Consider the following 20,005-nt stretch of genomic DNA (forward strand, 5'->3'; position numbering starts at 1 on the left):
GGCTCATGTGCTCAAATGAAACTCCATATACCATTTCCTACTAATCTGTAGGGCTAGATTGTCAGATAGCATATTATAAGCAGGACATTAGGGACATAAAGAAGCAAAACAGCAAGCAGAAAATTTTAGAATCTTATTCAATGTGTTCATCTGAGCCGCCATGTGTATGTTTAACTCCTGAGGATAGCCCCATTTCAGGAAAACATCCTTATTATAGAAATTACTTAAAATATGCTTAAGTGGTTTTTTTTTAATGAGGATGGCCATAAACATGTGTTTGAGAGCCTTCTTAAATTGCAACGAAATGCTCATCAAGTATTTAGAAATTCATAACAATTAAAATACAATGCTAACTCTGAGATCACAATGTTTCCTGAAGAATCTGTACATATGTTCTTAAAGAAAAGGCTACCTACCAGTTTAACCATTTTGTTTATTCTCTTTGGGTATGTCTACACTACCCCGCTAGTTCGAACTAGCGGGGTAATGTAGGCATACCGCACTTGCAAATGAAGCCCGGGATTTGAATTTCCCGGGCTTCATTTGCATAAGCGGGGAGCCGCCATTTTTAAAACCCCGCTGGTTCGAACCCCGTGCAGCACGGCTACACGGGGCTCGAACTAGGTAGTTCGGACTAGGATTCCTATTCCGAACTACCGGTACACCACCGTTCCACGAGGTGTACCGGTAGTTCGGAATAGGAATCCTAGTCCGAACTACCTAGTTCGAGCCCCGTGTAGCCGCGCTGCACGGGGTTCGAACCAGCGGGGTTTTAAAAATGGCGGCTCCCCGCTTATGCAAATGAAGCCCGGGAAATTCAAATCCCGGGCTTCATTTGCAAGTGCGGTATGCCTACATTACCCTCCTAGTTCGAACTAGCGGGGTAGTGTAGACATACCCTTTCTTAGGTCATGCCATAGGTTTTGTCTGCTAGGGTGTCATCTGTTTAAAATTTTATTTCTGTACAAATTCTTAATTTTTTGAGAGAGAGAGAGAAAGAGAGAGAAAAGATTGTCTTGTATTGAAGGTACACCCATTTGAGATTCAAGACATGGGCTCTATTTCTCATTCTGTAAAATGAATGCACAAATCATTGAGGGTATGTCTACACTACAGTGTTATTTCAAATTAACTTATTTAGAATTAGTTAATTTAAAATAAGCTAATTCGAAATAACGCATCTAGCCCCAAAAACTAATTCAAATTAATATTTTGCTAATTTGAAATAGCATGTCCACACTGACCCGGTTCCAGCAGGGCATCAGGTCAGTAGTTGCTTTGTGTGGCTGCTATCTGAGGCTCATGCTTAAAGGGACCCCCCCGGACAGCCGGTTCTCAGCTTTTTCGCTCGCTTGCCTACCTCGCTGAGGGACAGTAAAGCGTTTCCCTCTCTACCTGCCTGTTTCGGTCATTCTCATTGAGGATGCCGCTGCAGTTGGCACCATGGAGCCAGAGCTTGCCCTGGGTGTTCTGGTCCAGTTTTTGGAGTTGGTGCTCCAAGCCTGGCACCAATGGCTGGAGGCTGCCTGGCACCATCTGGTGCACGTCAGCCCCCTGCCCCTCCCCCTGGCCTCCCTGGGGGCCATGGAGGAGCTGCAGCAGCGCCCAGATGCCAGCGTGCCCCGCCGCATCTGGCGTCTGGACAACAGCAGCGACTGGTGGGACCGCATCATCCTGGAGTGCTAGGGAGACCAACAGTGGACCCAGAACTTCAGGATGAAGAAGGACATCTTCCTGGAGCTCTGCGAGTGGCTCGTCCCTGCTCTGCAGTGACAGGACACTCGCATGAGGCCCGCCATTCCCCTCCACAAGTGGGTTGCCATCGCCCTATGGAAGCTCTCCATGCCGGACAGCTACCGATCCGTCGGGAACCAGTTTGGCATGGGGAAATCCACTGTTGGAGCAGTGCTCATGCAGGTACGGCACTCACCTGCCACTGGGACAGAGCGGGGAGGGGGGCTGCAAGGAGGGGATGGGCCGCCTCAGGGAAAACAGGGGGGAGGAGGCGAAAGTGGCCTGCATGGGAGGGTTTGGTCTGTCCTAGCCGTACTATACACCGCCCGCGGCAGCCGGGATCACAGTGGGGGTTGCTTCTGGGAGTGAGGCGCGGGGCAGTGCCAGGAAACAAACACTCCCAGCCACCTGGACACCCCAGTGATTCTCGGTTTGGTGTGTCTCTCTGCAGGTGGTCAAGGCCATCAACCGGGTACTGCTCCGCAGGGTGGTCCACCTCACCGACCCGGATACGGTCATCCAGGGGTTTGGCATCCTCAGCTTCCCCAACTGCGGAGGGGGCGATTGTCAGGATGCACATCCCCATCCGTGCCCCGGAACACCAGGCCTCCCTCTACATTAACCGCAAGGGTTACTCCTCCGTGCTCCTGCAGGCCGTGTCTGACCACCGGGGCCAGTTCCCGGACATTAATGTGGGCTGGTCCGGCAAGGCACATGACACCAGGGTGTTCCGGAACTCCTCCGTGTGCCAGAGGCTGCACGCCGGGACCTTCTTCCCCAACCGCCACATCTGGGTCGGGGACGTGGACATGCCCGTGTGCCTGGTGGGGTATGCAGCCTATCCCCTATTACCCTGGCTAATGAAGCCCTACACGGGACACCTCAACCCCTCCTAGCAGGCCTTCAATGCCAGGCTCACCAGGGCCCGCATCATGGTGGAGGGGGCCTTCGGACGCCTGAAAGCCCGATTCCGATGCCTCCTCACCCACCTCGACCTCGCCGAGCACAATATCCCTCCCGTGGTGGCAGCATGTTGTGTGCTGCACAACTTATGCGAATGGAAGGGGGAGGCTTTCCTGCCAGCCTGGATGGCTGAGGCAGAACACTTGGCTGGCCAGTACATGCAGCTCCGCACCGACGCCATCCGGGAGGCCCAGCGGGGGGCCATCCAGATCCAGGAAGCCTTGCGGGAGAGCTTCCATATAGAGGAGGACTGAACTTTTCCTGCATGCTCCACTGGGGCCTTCTTCTACCCTCCCCTCCTTCTCCTTTCCCCTTCCTAACCCACCTTCCTAATGTAAAATAAAAACACCTGTTTTGACAACAAAAATCTCTTTAATTTAAATAACTGGGGTGGGGAGAGGGAGAAATGAGGGGGGGAGAGGGGAGGGGGAAACCTGGGAGGAGGGAGCTGGAAGGGGGAGGAAGGAGAGAAAGGGAAGGGAAAGCTCAGGGTTTGGGATATTGCAGGCTTTCCTGTCTTGCAGCACTGTGGGTGTGGGGGCATTGGTGGGGAGTGGGTGTGATGGGTGGGGCAGGAGGGAAGGGAGGGGAGGAGGAAGCGGGAGGGGGAGCAGAGGTGGGAGGAGGAGCGAGAGCTGGGGCAGCCACAGGGGCTGGAGCAGGAGGAGGCAGGAACTTGTCCACCAGGGTCTGGAGGTGACCTCTGAGGGCACGGCCCTGCTCCTCCAGCACCTGCAAGCTCTGCTGCCACAGCTGCAGGTCCTTGCGGACCCAGTGCTCCTGGTTGTGGTGCTGCTGCCCTAGTAGCTGCAGGTACCGCCGCTGATACTCCTCCTGGTTGCGGGTGCACCTGCTGGCCCGGGTGCGGGTGGCTGTTCCAGGTGGGGTGGGGTGGCCTGCAGGCCCAGATGCTGCAGCTGTGGTGAAACAAGAGCAGTGGTCAGTTCTCCCTGGGGACATAGTGGGTGAAACCCAGCCCCCCTCTGCAAGGCGAGGTCGGCATGTGGGGAATGGGTCAGGGCCCCTGCATGACACCCAGCTGCTGCTCCATGGTGGGCAAAGCCCAGGCTCACGGTCCCTGGGTTCTCTCTCCACCCACTCCCCTTTAATAAGGGGAGCATGATGGCACTCACATGTGGAGCCCTCCTCGGCCTTAGACGACACAGCAGATGTGGTCTGTGGGATAACTCGGAGGTCCTGGGTCCTGGGCAGGCTCCCTGCAGGCTCCTGTGGCTCCTGGCTCTCGGCGTCCTCCTCCTCCTCCGTTTCTGCCCTGGGGTCAACCACCACTCAGGAGGCATGGACTGCATGATACCCCAGGATGTGGTCCAGGGCCTCAAAGTGATGGCAGGCCTCTGGGTCAGCCCCTGGTTTGGAGGCCCCGGAGTAGACCTGCCGCAGGTCCTTAATTTTGCAGTGGACCTGCTACTGGGTCCACATGTGGCCTCTGGTGGCCAGGCTGGCAGCCATGCAGCTGTAGACGGCCACATTCTTGTGCCTAGTGCGGAGATCGTGGAGGCCTCCCCTCAAATCTCGATGAGGTCTACGATCTCTGCACTAGACCAGGCGGGTGCCTGCCTTTTGCGGCCCCGAGCAGGATCCTAGGAGCCGCCAGCCTGGTCCTGGGAAGAGGTGGAGGGCTGGATGGCAGCGGATGGCTGGCTCATCTCGTGCCAGGTGCAGGGTCTGCTGGCTGGATGCTGGCAGGCTTGTAACTGGCACAGGCACCATGGGCAAACCATGCCCCTTTAAGGGCTCCAGGGCTGGGAGGGGGGCAGAAGAGTTTTCCTGGTTTGGCCCAGAATGGCCACCAGGGCAACCTGGGAAGGGCTAGCCTCCAGCTAGTTCGAATTAAGTGGATACACAGCCCTTAATTTGAACTACTTAATTTGAACTTGGCATTACTCCTCGTAGAATGAGGTTTACCAAATTCGAATTAAGCGCTCCTCTATTTCGAATTAAATTCAGAATAGCAGTTTGCATGTATAGCCACTATTAAAGTTAATTCGAACTATCGGCTGTTAGTTCGAATTAACTTTGTAGTGTAGACATACCCTTAGGCTGCATCAAGATTGGCATGATTTTCCGGAAATGCTTTTAACGGAAAAGTTTTCCGTTAAAAGCATTTTCGGGACAGAGCGTGCCAATCTAGACGTGCTTTTCCGCAAAAAAGCCCCGATCACCATTTTTGCGATTGGGGCTTTTTTGCGGAAAACAAATCTGAGCTGTTTACACTTGCCCTTTTGCTCAAAAGCTTTGCGCAAAAGGGACTTTTGCTTGAACGGGAGAACAACAGTATTTCTGCAAGAAGCACTGATTTCTTACAGTAGGAAGTCAGTGCTTTTGCAGAAATTCAAGAGGCCAGTGTAGACAGCGGGCAAGTTTTTCTGGAAAAGCGGCTGATTTTCCAGAAAAAGTGGCCAGCCTAGACACAGCCTTAATGTTTTACTTTTCAGAGATGTAAATTGGGGATAATAAGATATACCTTAGGGGTTCTCAATTTTTTTCTTTCTAAGCCTCCCTCCAACATGCTATAAAAACTCCACAGCCTACCTGTGCCATAATAACTGGGTTTTTTTTTTGCATATAAAAACCTAGACTAACTTTAAGGGGTAGCAAGCAGTGCAGTTGGCCAGAGCTCAATGCCATAGAGGGCTCTTACAAAATTAAGTTGCTCAGGCTTCAGCTTCAACTCTGGGGAGCAGAATTCAGGGCACTGGGCTTCCACCCTGTGCAGTGGGCCTTTGGCTTTCTGCTCTGGGTCCAAGTGAGTCCAGCACTGGTCCTGTCTGGTGGACCCTCTGAAACCTGCTTAGAGGAGTGTCTAGACTACGTGGTTTTTCCAAAAAAAGTGGCCTTTTTGACCTGTGCTACAGAAACCATTTACTAAAACTACTTTAAGATGGAAGTGCATTTTATTCTGATGTTAAATAAATGAGTTGGAAAAAATAGTTGGAATTACTTTGGGTGTGTCTAGACTACAGGGCTTTTTGGAAAAAAGTGGCCTTTTTTCAAAAAAAACTGTACCTGCATCTAGACTACCACCGCGTATCTGAACATGTAGCCAATTCTTGTTTATCCCTAATTCATTTCCACTTTAGGAAGGAATAGAAGATAAAATCTCAAAGTCATACTTCAGGCTGCATTCTACACTAAACTAAACTATTGGAAAATATCACTGTGATTTGATGCTTAATTTGCTCCTACAATAAATATATTATTTGAAAGTTAATCACAGAACTGGTTTAGTCTTAACAACCTGTAGGTCTTATTTTAAGCTTTCATTTAACTGTTATTTGAAAATGTTTTTAAAACCAGTCATAATTTAACTCCATTTATGGACATATGAAGCCATCATAATAAAGCAGCCTATTAACTTAAAAAAACAGTTTGTTAATAAAGAATTTATAATGGCTAAACTTATGCCATCCTTTACATTTTTCAGTGCAAAACAATTTATTTTGTCTTGTGTTTTAAGTTCAATTGCCCATCATGTAATATCAGTGAACTTTTTAGCTGGCCAAAGACTCAGTTCACTCCCTCATGTCTCTTAGGCTTCCGTTCCAACATTTCTGAACATTTGTTTCAGCTAATAGATCAGCTGAATTAGTTCATCGTAGTTTCAGAGTTGAAGTTTAGGGTTTATCAGTCAATTCCTGTTAATTATTCCTGTTAATTTCTCAAAAATATCTTTGCTCTGCCTTTGAGTAGTTTGTTTTCTGGCCTGATTGTTCAACAACGAATTTTTTTCAGCAATATTTTGACATGTACAATTGTAAAGGGAAACTCTGATTTAGACATTTATGTGTTATGCTTTACAGAATTATTACAAACAAATGTGATATTGTTTGTCATGGTAATACCAAAGAGCACTGCATATATTATGTCTATGTACTTGTTTTCCAAAAATAAGATGAAGTAGGGGTTACTGCAGCCTTCTGATAAAATTTGATAATGTTCTTACTCAGTTCTCTTCTAATTACATCTAAACTCTCAACATTCTTTTTAGATTGGTCCACACCCACCACATTCCCCAAAATGCAGTTTTGCTCTTATCCGCAGTTATCCAAATCTTTTACTCCATTACCTTTTTTCTTGAAGAAATGGAACTTTCCTGATAAATTACTAATTTACTATTATCATTAATACTTTCACTATTTCTAGTAGATAACATTTATAATAGTGCTTGTTTATCCATCAATTTCCAAACACTTTATAAATATTAGTTAAAAAATACTCTCTGTACCTGACTCTTTCCCATGCTCTTAATATTTCCCTTTAAATCGTACAACATTATAGATTATCATTATTTGGTTTTGGATCATTAAAGAAGGCATTTGCCTAATCATAAGTTGCTTTGATGATAGGTGTGTCAAAAGGCCTTTTAAGACTTGATTGAAAAATTTCAGCCAAGGTCTGATTTTAGCCATTACACTAGAAAAATATCAAGTTGGTTTCTGCTCCAACAGAGAATTCCACATCAACACAGTGCCCACCAATTCACACATATGAATCAGGATTCAGTTACAGCATCACTCTACTCAAACTCTTTTGGTATCATAACTTAACCCATATTTCAAAATCTTCCCTTAATATTGTTCATGCAGTGTTAGTGTAGCTGCTTCTTTATCGATGCCACTACTGCTGAGTACATTCTGCTTGAATGGAACTGAAAAGAAACAGAACTCCCTTTCTTCATTCCATTTTTATACCATGTAAAGAAAATCCACTGTAAGAGTGCTACTGGGTCCTTCCCAACACAATCTGCAATAATATGGAATCATTGCCCATATATTTAAAAGAAGTTTAAGCAGGTTGCAACTTTGTTACATATTTCAATCTCTTTTTTGCAAGTGATCTTTACATTAGCAGAGGCATCTCCTAGAACTGGAGAAAAATAAATTTATATACATGAAAACTTTTAAAGGATTTGTATATATATATATATATATATATATATATATATATGGAATTATTGTTATTATTATTGATTTTTGACCCCAAAATAAGGGGAAAACAGGAAAAAAAAGATGAGGAAACAAGCAAGTAATGAGAAAGGAGAGAAAAGGAAAAGAAAGGTGGGGGAAAGGAGAGCTTTATTGATTTCCATAAACTGGGAATTAATCAGAGGTTTCTAAAAAGTTAGACCAAGTCTTTTCAAATTTGTTAGAAGTCCCTCTTTTCCTGTTACCTGCTCTTTAGCTGCCAGGCTAGACAAGTCACTGTAAGAAGCTTCTATCCTTGAAGGCAATCTTTCTTCCAGCTAAGCAATGTGAGTTACTAGGCAAGCACTGCTTTAGAGAACCAACCTTCCCACTTTTTGGAGAGTTTCCAAAATGCTGGGAAATAATGTTTTCCATTATCATATTTATCCTATCTACTTCTAGCCAGACTGTATCCTAGGAGAATCCCAAGCATGAGAGTCAATGTGGCTCTAAGAGACCCACATATTCTGCAGCAGTCTGTTTAGACACGGCCAGTGCACTGTAACCAATGGGGGCAACCGGTATGAACAAAATATAACTTTCTGCTCTATCAGCATTAATTATAGCTCAATAATAGAGTGTATGATATTTTGCAAGGCTCTTCCACATTGACTAGGACTGTACACAAATCTTTGATACAGGCTTGATGCAGGCAGTCTAAAGTAGGGAGGAACTTTTGTTGCATCTCTCCAGCAAGGATGAGGAGCTAAGACATCGTGGGAACAGAAGGGGGCAGTGGATAATGGGTCCTTCTGCTAGGAAGCTATACAGACTGAACTTCCTTCCTTTTGTTGTTGGGCACCCTGTCCCACTACAGCCTTTATTTTAGGCTGTAAGTAGCTAAAAAACTACTAAACACCAAAAACCCAGATCACAGTTAGAAAACTCCTCTTTTCCAAAGCCCCTCTAAGCCCACGTAGCCCATTTACTTCATATGGGAAAGGGCAGTATAATTAGGCTATAATTATTTTTTAATCTTCACATAAATTTTATATGGAATATATAGGTATTTTACCATTTCCATAACTGTTTTCAGGTTACTAAGAGGAGCTCTTTGCATGTGATAGGAATGGCTGGTGTAGCAAATTTCACTATACCTTGGTTAAAAAGAAGCTATAAAGTAAATAATTGATATTCTTTTCATCACTGACACTTGCCATCTCATTGCTCCCTGATATAGCGCTGGTCTCAAAAAAATACCTCTGGTATGTAGATGGTATGTCCCCTTTTAATGTCCAACATGACATTATATAGACACGTAATCTAGTGGCAGATGGCAGGCAAGCAGGTGAGAGCAAGACTCAGCTTTGAAAGTGGGCCACATTTTTAAAAAAGAACAGAAACTTACTCACTAAAAGAGGTTTTCCAACTTCTTACAGCACTGAATCCTCTTTAATGAGCAGAAACCATATCTCACAATTTCCTAACTGTTGCTATGTGATCCATTCATTTCTTTCAGCATATAAAATATTTTAACCTTTTTTTAATGGTAACACATCTCTTTAAGCTTACAATTTAACAATGGGAACAAAACAGTCATAAAATATCAAGACCCTAAGTATTTGTAATGAATAAATAATGTAAGGCCCTATATGTGTTTGGGTAATTGGAAAACCTAGAAATGCTAGTCATTCCATGAATTGTCTAAGCAAGCATTACAATCACCTGTGTCTGAGTCTCCATATTAACAAGTAAATGAGGATAGTGACCTAATTCTACATCATCAGCCCGAGGTTGATGACTAGAGAGCAATATTTCTTCTTTCATGCAATATGTGACTAATTTGTAATCATATAAAAACCAAACACATTTAAGAGATTTCAGTGTTTTCTTCCAGGCTGTTATATTGTTGTATACAGTCAATATCTTCTCTTAATTATTATAACTAGGTTTAGTGTATTTGGAAGCCGAATTACACAGAAGCCTATATCATACTAACAATTATTACACAAGACCTTCTATAATGGATGAAGAATATATTTCTAGATTCCCCCCTTCTGTTTCTATATAACATACCTGCCAACATTGGTTTACCTTGTGTCATAAATACAGACTAGCATTATTTGACAGGAATCACTATAAAATAAGCTGCAGATAAATCCAGCCCTGTTTCCTTCTATATAGTCCTTTTACATTAGGCTCTGATGGGGCTGTTTGAAAAGAATGACCCAGGTTTGATTTCAGGCTTCTAGGTCATGGTTTCACCTTGACTACAGTGCTTTCATTTCAAGCAATAACATTTGCCAGGATCCCTAAGGTGCTTTCATTTTTGTCAAGAACTGAAAAAAAAACCCTATGAAAAAATGATAAATCTTAATTCACAAGCTGCAGGACTATCTCTGTGTCTCCAGCATAAAACTTCAAATCCAATCCAAGAACTGGAGGTGTATTAGAAGTCTGCAGATTTAAACCTTGTCCACCATGATCAAACTGGATTTATGGAGCATCATAACTCTCCAGACACCATCCAGCAGCTTATTAATTTAATAGACTCCTGTCCATTCCATGATGTTCCTGCCCTGACAGTCTCTCAAGATAAGGCAAAAGCCTTTTGACAGGACAGAGTGCATATATATTTTCTTCTGTTTTCTTGTGGATAGGGTTGTCAACAACTTGAAATGTGTGGCTCAGCAAATTTGCTTCATCCCCCTCCTTTCTAGCTTTGCAGAGAAGATGACAGAATCTACAGTCTCTAAGCAAGAGGGTCATGAGGCCTGTGGTTTTTGTAATTCCAAGTATTTATTTAGCACCAGGGTCTTCAAAATGAAAGTGCAATGAATAAAAGGAAAATAAATCACATTTCATACCTACTATGTACCTGGGGACAAGGGCAGGGAAATGACAACAGCTCTCATTATGTACAAATTCTTTCCCTTGAAACTTATTTAAAAAAATCAAGGGGAAATATACTCCCCACACACACTGAAGTTAATAACAGAAATGTTTTCTTGATTGCCTTATTTAATTTTTGCAAGTGGACATAATTTGAAGAAATATTCCTTTTTACAAGGCTCCAGTGTGCAATGCAAACTGTGCTTGTTTTCTGTGCCCACAGTGCACTGTCAGGGGAATATTAAATTTTACGTTCATGGCACTGTTTGCTGCTCCACTCTCAAAGTGAATAGTCCACAGAAGTCATATTTCAGTGTTAACTCTCCCTGGAAATTAAAAGAATCCAGCTCTCAAAGAATGAAATAAATGTCCCAATATTTGCATGAAAACACATGAAATTATTGCACAAAACTGCTAAAAAAGAAAACAACCTAAAATTAACATATGGCAGAAATAATGAACCACAATATTTTTTTGCTTTAAAAAGGAAAAGAGTGACTAAGGAGAAATATGGTAGACATCTATAAACTCATGACTGTTGTGGAGAAAGTCAATAAGGAAGTGTTATTTACTCCTCTTCATAACACAGGAACTAGTAGTAACCAAATTAAATTAGTAGGCAGCACATTTAAAACAAATAAAAGGAAGTATTTTTATACATTGCATAGTCAACCTGTGGAACTCCTTGCTGAGGATTTTGTGAAGGTCAAGACTATAACAGGGCTCAAAAAAAAAAACTAGATAAGTTCATGGAAGACAGGTCCATCCGTGCTATTAGCCTGGATGGGCAAGGATAGTGTCTCTAGACTCTGTTTGCCAGAATTCTGGTAGACATGTTATTTTGAAATAAACAGTTTTAGAATAACTATTCTGGAATATTTTATTTCGAAATAACTATGCAGTTTATTTCAAAATAACGTGTCTACGCTGCAGGGAAGCATCAAATTAATCTGAGGCAGGCTTCCCTAATGTAGATGTGCTATTTCAATTTACAGCCCCAGGAGGAATAACTTAGAATGGCCCTGGTGAGGGGCTATTTTGAAATAGCAGAAGTGGAGCATCTACGCATGCCTTATTTAAAAATAGCTATTTCGGAATAGGTGTTATTCTTCACAGAATAAGATTTACAGAAGTTGGAATAAGCCGTCCGTTATTTCAAAATTATTTCAAAATAACAGAATTGCTGTGTAGATGCTCACTGTTATTCCAAAATAACTTTATGTTTACCTATTCTGTGCATTCCCTCTGTGGCACATGGCATTGACCACTGTAAGAAGACAGGTTACTGGGCTAGACTGATCTTTGGTTTGATCCAGCAGTACTGCTGTTATTATGTTCATATTTTATGTAAATATGGCAGATACACACACTACAGCCTTTCTGAGGTTATTCAGATTGCTCTATTTTTCCACATTTGATTCCCTTTCTCAGGGATCCCTACAGTGAAACCAGCTGGCATGCATATTAAAAGTAAAATAATTAAGGAAAATCTATATGTGGGTCCCCCTTCTAAAATTCTCGTTTTTTTCTGGTTTTTGGACTCTGAGTTTCTTGAGGCAGGTACCATTCATTCCTTCCTGTTTATCTGGAAAGTACCCAACATACAGTGGATGATATAATAAACAATAAATACAATATCTTGCCTTGCTTGCTGAGACCACATGGGGTGTAACAATGGTGAGTATGCAGAAGGTTCCTTGGCCAATCTGTCAGGTCAATGACACCCCCAAAGAAAGAGCATGAATGGTGCCCTTTCAGCACATCATTTTACTAGCCATGTCACATTTACTAACCCTTCCTTTAGTGGTCATGCAGGTACTGCTACATGGGTGGCAAAGAATTTCAGGCCCCATTCCCCTAAGACACATCAGTTATTCAGAGAAAGATGGGACATTGCTATTATTAAATGTGTATACCACACACACTTTCATATTATTTTTTCTTGACAACAGTATTTTACAGATTATCAGAGCATTACAAAGAGTAAAATTTAAACACGCACAAATAGCTAATAAGAAATCTGTAACATCACGGAGGGCATGTTTATCCAATTGAGGCTGATCATGAGGATTAACAGTGTCTCTGGAGATACTGCCTTCTGATTGTCAGTACAGAACAGAAAAGGCTATATACATGCACACAGGAATGTAAATAAAATACGCTTTTAATGTTATGTGAAAGAACACCTGAAATTCTGAAATATATTCTAGGGATGTTAAATATAGGTTAATTAACGAATCGACTAGTGGATGGATTTTCCATCAACAAGTCGATTAGTCGATAAGTGGGGGAGCCATAGCGGGGTTAGCTCCCAGGGCCAAGAGCTAACCCCGCTGCGGCTCTGCCTTCTAAATATATTAAGAGTGGCAGGTATTAAAAGGCTGGTGCACAGCGGGGAAATGGGAACCTGGTGGGAGCTGGGCCAGCTGATTCCTGGCTTGTGCCAGGTCCCCCCTGCTGTGCTTTAGCCTTTTAAATGTATTAAGAACCTTAATACATTTAAAAGGTTAAAATATACCAGGGGCACCTAGTCCCCGCTACTGCCCTGCCCCCCGTGGCTCCTGGGCTCACCTTGCCCACTGTTAAAGCTGGCTCCCCCAGCACTGGCTCCTGCTTACCCTGACCTTGCTGCCTCTGATAGAAGTGACTGATCGAGGGACTAGTTGACTATCCAATCAGATTTTGCTTATTGGATAGTCGACTAGTCGCTTACATCACTAGTATATACTCTATGTTAATCTTTGGCCTCTTAAACAATTTTTCCTTTAACCAACAACAAAATATACTCATAACCTAATGTAGAAGCATGTAAACTCCTTAGACTGTTTGACCTATACCTCGTTAGGGTCCCTTGCAGTGTGTCTGTACAGCAATTTAGCACAGTATTGGCTGAAACTGCAAAATGCATTTGTTACTGGAAAATTCACTTGCTGGAGAAAGATATGGTATCAGGAATGTCACAGAACAACTACAGGAAAGCAGTCCTGAGTCATTAGAGAAAAAAAATTCCTTCTATTGAACAGCAGCCTTTAAACAAAACATTTATTAAAAACAATATTCAGTTCTGTATGGCGGAGTAACTTTTTTTATAACAGTTGTATATTGTTAAAGCATTGTATACATATTAGCTAATTAATTCCCACAGCACACTAGAAGTATTATTTATAGTTTAAGACACATAAAAGTTAAGAGACTTGCCCAAGGGCACACACAAATCATTAATAGAGCTGAGAATAGAACGCAGGGGAGTCTGGTACCTGGTCCTATTCATTAGCCTATACTGTCTTTTTAAGAGCACCTATTTAAAAATTGGCTATGTGGTACATTTTAATGTGGGTATCTGTCATTTTCACTAATTGCATCTTCGAAATACACTGTAGCAGTTTTGTTCACATTATGATAGAAAAATGTATGTTCTAGAGCAGCTTTTCATAGTAACATCAGTTAAAACAAGCACCTGAGCTTTAGTATTATGGTGAATCATTCCTTAGTAGAGATTTTTCTTTTGCATTTTTATATTTACAAAAATAAGATGAAGCATTATTAGTTCTTGCCCTAAGGCAATAACCTTTCTTATTGGGATTTTGTATTTTGTTTTAGACTCTCAGCTAGCAGTAAATGCAGTCACTTGTGGAAGAAACCAAGTTTTCACAGAATTTAATATCACATATCAAACACTACTGGGGCAATTAACAATACCTTATTTAGAAACAAATCATTAATAATTTCTGAATACAAGGGGGAGAGAACAAATGATTTTTCTGATGTATACTCTTAGTAACAACGAAGGGCATAAACTACTCAGCAAGGCCATAGAGAGAATGAAATAACATCAGTAAATCGCTAACATAAATATAAAAGCAACCAATGCAAAACATGAATCATATGACAGAATACTCAAGAAATGTTTGAATTGTTGTTACAGTACTACTGGGCCAGCAGATGGCTCTTTTTCAGTAGCTCTAAGGCCAATTGCCCAGTATTCCTGACCTCAAATCATTCCTGAAGAACACAGTACTTTGAATCAAAACTGTCGTTTTAAAAGGAGCCATTTTATGGGCTTTCTTTGGTTTCCAGTACAAACATGCTCCTCAACTCCTATGTGAACATTAAAAACCCTCAGTCTTATACAACATAGCCAAGCCGCCTCCGACATATATTAAACATGTTGGTTTTATTGCATAGAGTTATCCTGTGGTGCTCTGCAATCAATTACTGTTATACCACCATCATTAATAATTTTCTTAATGAAAATGATTCTGTTGATCTCTGTTGTATTTTAATTATCAGAGTTAAGCATAATTACACTGCAGCTCTGAGCTGGCATGTAGACTCCTTTAGGGCGCAATTTTGTTTTAACACACTGATAATGTAATTTTACATTGTGTCAGTTGTTTAGTTATTATCCAGTCGTACAATTCCACTGTATTCCTGATAACAGATAATAACCTTAGCACCTCCTATATCCTGAAGTCATTTAAAAAGCAATATTGGAATTTCACAACTAGCTAACTTAATCGCCTTATGATTTTATAATTCCCACAGCTAAATATTTGTACAGGCACCCGGTTTTAACAATGGCACTAAACTTACAGTGTCCATACGTTCCATATGAAAATGAGAATGGCTTAAGTAATGCACCTAAAAATATGTGTATCTGAATGTGCTTTGCTTCTCCGCAACATTATTTTGCACATTGTTTCTCTTTTCATATTTTCAGTCCCATTTTATTTGCCTAATTTCTTAACAGAAGATTTCTTGGTAATACCTTAGTCCTTTCTTAGCATGTGGAAGGAGTCATAGATCCAATTTTATAGCTCTCCCAAATCTTTTACACAATCCTATGTTGGACATGAATACTTCTCACGTACACTAAGTTGCTATGAACATACAGTTCATGCATAAATAACATCTCAGTCTTTTCAATAACAGCTGTATCTTGAATCATTCAACTTCAATTATCTGAAAAAAATGTGTAAGTCTATGTAAAGCACAATTCCTAACATATTTTAAAAATATCTATTATTATGTATTAGGGAGTTCTTAAAGCACCTGATAGTTTACTTTTTGTGGTTTCTAACTAATCACAACTAAAATAACTAAAACACAACATTTTTGGATTTAAATGTAGTTTTAAAATAATCTTAACTTGTTTTTTAAAGTTTACATGTACAAAAATAAGAGAAATATAAACAAACAGCAAAAAGGGTAGTTGCTTAAACTGTATTAATTGGATACTACAGGTTGAACCTTTCTAGTCTGGCACCCACAGGACCTGACTGGTGCTGAACCAGAGAATTCAGCCCATGGGGGGCAGGGGAATAGTGGGGACCAGGCCAAGCCACAGGAGATCAGTACTGACTAGCAGTATTACCAACACTTCCACTGCTTATTGGACTCTTGGAAGACATTTAAGGAGTAAATTAGAGTTAATAGCACAGATCACTGAGAGCCAGGACTGGTGGCTGTAAACAAACTGTATGGAAACTTTGCCACACCCATGATAAGTGGACAGCCAGCTAACTAAAATCATACTGGACCATGGATGTTGCAGGACCAGAAAGTGCTGGACTATAGAGGTTCAATCTATATTTGTTTTGTATTTCAATCTATATTACAGACATAGCCTAAAAGGATAGTAAAGGATCATTGCCTTTACACTTTGAACAATTCTATTTTCTCATTCATATTCTGCTCATTGCTAAGTACTTTCTGATGCAAAGTTTAGTCAATTAATCAGAGACACACAAAAACTACCTGACTGTCAAAGTGGTTAAACACTGGAATAAGCTGCCTAGGGAGGGTATGGAATCTCCATCTCTGGAGATATTTAATAGCAGGTTAGATACACATCTATCAGGGATGGTCTAGGTGGTACTAGGTCCTGCCATGAGGGGCGGGGACTGGACTCGATGACATCTCAAGATCCCTTCGAGTTCTAGTGTTCTATGAAACACTAAAATTACAAACAGCCTATGCACTGGAAATTGAAAATGTGACAAGTCAATATCTGGATTCTGAGTATGCATTCCACTATATAATCATAAAGAAGCCTTGTTTCCTATATCTAATCCCATATGTATAAACAAATATATAAAATTCATGTTCACTCACCTAGCACAAGTACTGCCGAAATTTTCTAAGGCAAAAAGGGGAATTAATGACACCTACTCCAACTGACTTTTGATGGGAATTGAGCACTTACTTCCCCTTTGTGCCTTAGAAAATCTCCCCCTACACCTTTTATTTGAAATATGAATTTTACATTAATTATTAGAGCCTCTACAGACCCAGCAATCAAGAAATGCCATTCCAGGGTTCATGCAACATACTTGGAGCAAAACTCTATTCTCAGATGCACAAAACTAGAGATGCATGCAACTGCCAAAGGCAAAATTTGACCCTAAACGTTTAACATTAGCTGATTTTCAGCCTAATTTTGATCTTAGAAATGTGCCAGCTCAGTCTAATCATCTTATCTTGAATATACTGAGAATAACCTTTGACACATGATGCCATCAGCCTACACTGTTTTTAGTTAACTACTTTCTGACATGACAATAGGTAGGTAAGAAAAACAACCATAACCACCCAAAAAACTGCAACATAACATCACATTACTACCTCATGATGAGTAGCACCATTATATTTGAAGTAATGACAGCATAGAAGACTGAAAGTCAGCATAAATCATGACAATATAATCTGAAATGTTTGAGAATGTTGTATTTGGCACTGTTTTAAGGTCCAGTCCCATAAGTCCTGACCCAGAAAACCCAGTGCATGCCATTGGTGTTCCTGGCACTGAAAATATGCATGATTGGGTGCTTAATGAACAACAGAATACCCAAACCAAAATGTACAATGGGTAGAGATGGCAGAGAACATTCCACACATCTCTAATATGTTTTACAAATTCAATTAATGTAGTTTCAGATTTTTAATTTACAATTACAGTTCTGATTCAGATTTTTGTCACCTGTTTTTGTAACCACACGTTACAAAATATAGCTGGGGTATCAGAATTTCTCTTGAATTCTGCAGGAGATACCTTGCAGCACAATATCATAGAGCTACCCTTTTAATAGCATGTCACCATAAACTGAAATGTAAAATAACATACATAATCATTTAAGTGAAAGTAAGTTCATTTTAATTAAATGAATGTTTCTTTCACTCAGAGTAAGTGTACATCACACTGAAACAAGTTTTCCTTATCCTAAAAAACCTCAATGTTACTATAGATGTGATCATATAAATAATGACTGGATCCCCTTTTAGATTTGCACCCACTTTTGTGGTATTGCAGGTATTGTAGGTTACAGAATTAATGTGCTGGTGCTTTGTAATTATAACAGAAAGAATTTGTAAGACCCTGGTGTGCAACTCATTTTGAACATGCAAATTTCCTGTTTTCAGCCTTTCAACTTTCAAAGGCTTGTGGCGGTTTAAAAGCAATCCTCTTATAAGTGTATAAATTGCAATGATTATAGGAACAAGTTGTAATTGTTTCTAGTAAGTTTTTAGCAGTCTTTGATGTTATGATTAGTGTTTTGTATGTTAATATATTGATATGGGTGCTTATTTGCCTGGATGCTCAAATGGTCATTAGGTTGTCTCAGTAAACAAATCTTTGATCTCAGTAGGTCTGTTTGGTTAGACATAAAATCTAAAAGAAATTAAACAAGAGCAACACAATTTCTGAAGTATTCCCAAAGCTCAGAGATTGAGTTTAACACAAGGCTAAAGAGTCATATTTTTGCTACTTGGTTTTGCCTGAGAAAGCCAAAAAAAACCCAAGAGCTGATGGGTTGTTTCCACTGCGTGTGTTCCCTATAGTGTTGTAATGTGTCCATGATTGTACATGGAGACATCATGTATCGTGGTTGCTAATTATACTATGCACCTAGCACCATGGAACTTGAACTCAGAGCTTTTTGCTCCAAACACCAATCTTTACTTTTGGACCTAAAGTAGATATCAAGTATGGGAATAACAGGATTTATATTTAGGCTTGGACAGATTAGATTTTTATTTGGAAGTGTCAGTAAATTCTGATTTCACTGCACACACAAACACATGAAAAAATATTTCCATCAATACTAAGTGAAATGTACATATAGGCAAAGTTCTCTGCTTGGGAACTTATGAGAGGTTGATTTCAATATACAGATTTCACTTCTATAAATCGGGACTCTCTGGTCCAGCAATTTGACCATGGATATTGCAGGATCAGAGAGTCCCAGCACGCTGCAGGAGGGTTGGGGTGAGAGCCCGGCAGGCTGCAGGAAAAGCAGCTTGGCATGACTGGGAGGGCTGGGAGCTAGACACGTGGCCCAGATGGGCTTCCAGGGGGTGGGTGGGTGCAGGAAGCTGCTGTGATACTGGAGGGTGAGGGCTGCCTGGAATGAGCAGGAGCTGTGAAGCTGCTGCACTGCTGGAGAGGAGGGAGGGGTCCAGAAGTGGGGAAGCCTGGCATGCGGCCCAGCTGGCTGGGGTGAGGAGGAGTAGGTGAGTCAGGAAGCCCGGTGCACAGCTCAGTAGGGCTGAAGAGGGAGAGCCAAGAAGCCCAGTGTGATGTCAGGGCAACAGTCAGAGCCAGAAGCAGTGTGTGCGTGTAGAAATGACCTCTCCGATTTGTCTAAATCCCTCATCTGGGACCAGTCAGGTCCCGAGCGTGCTGGACCAGGGAAGTTCCAACCTGTATTTACTTTGCATATTTTGACATGTGATATTGAGAGTTCATGTTTTTGTTATGCTCTAGCAGTTATAAAGCTTTAACTTTTTGAATCTCAACAACTACTGTAATTAAAATACTATTGTCTGATCCTCCATTGATTTCACGCAACTGTGAACTTTCAAACTGATGAAAATTGAATAAGAATGCTCAAACCCCATTATTTTGTGCACATTATGAACATTTAATTGAGAAAAACAGAAAAAAAAGTTTAAAAACAAATAATGATATGGGTTGAAATATTAAAACCTGAACTCTGCCAGGCTATTTATATAATTTTTGTGTTAGTTAGGCACACTCTGTGGAGCAAGTCTGATATTCCATTCTGAATAAGGCAGTAATATGCATTCCAGTTCTTCCATATTATACATGATACTCTATCTTTGTAGAGAAAATTTACCAAAAATAACTTCAATATATTTTGATGTCACACACTTGAATGTCAAAGACAATGATCCTGCAAGCTAGCAGTAATTATTTTCTATTATCATACAGACATGAATTCTCTAAACCACAGCACCACAGCTTCAGAGGTGATTAATTAGCCCCACCCATTCAGAGGCTCAGGTTCTGTGCACCAATCCCTGAGCCTCTGACTGCATAGGGATTGATTAATCACATGTGAAGCTGTGCGCAGCTTAGAGGGAACAGTGCTGGGAGTAGTTATTTCAAAATAGCAGCAGCAGAGCATCCAAGCTAATGCTATTTGGAAATAACTACTTTGAAATAAATATTATTCCTCATGCACATGTAT

The 20,005-nt window shown here is 41.3% G+C and overlaps 1 protein-coding gene across 3 annotated transcripts in view; it reads right to left on the reverse strand.

The window, feature by feature from the left end:
• Positions 1-20,005, reverse strand: part of ZFPM2 (zinc finger protein, FOG family member 2) — a 580,339-nt gene that overhangs the window by 144,279 nt on the left and 416,055 nt on the right. The window lies entirely within an intron of this gene.

The sequence above is a fragment of the Pelodiscus sinensis genome, chromosome 2 (genome assembly GCF_052426305.1).
Source record: "Pelodiscus sinensis isolate ZL-2025 chromosome 2, ASM5242630v1, whole genome shotgun sequence".
Lineage (NCBI taxonomy): Eukaryota > Metazoa > Chordata > Testudines > Trionychidae > Pelodiscus > Pelodiscus sinensis.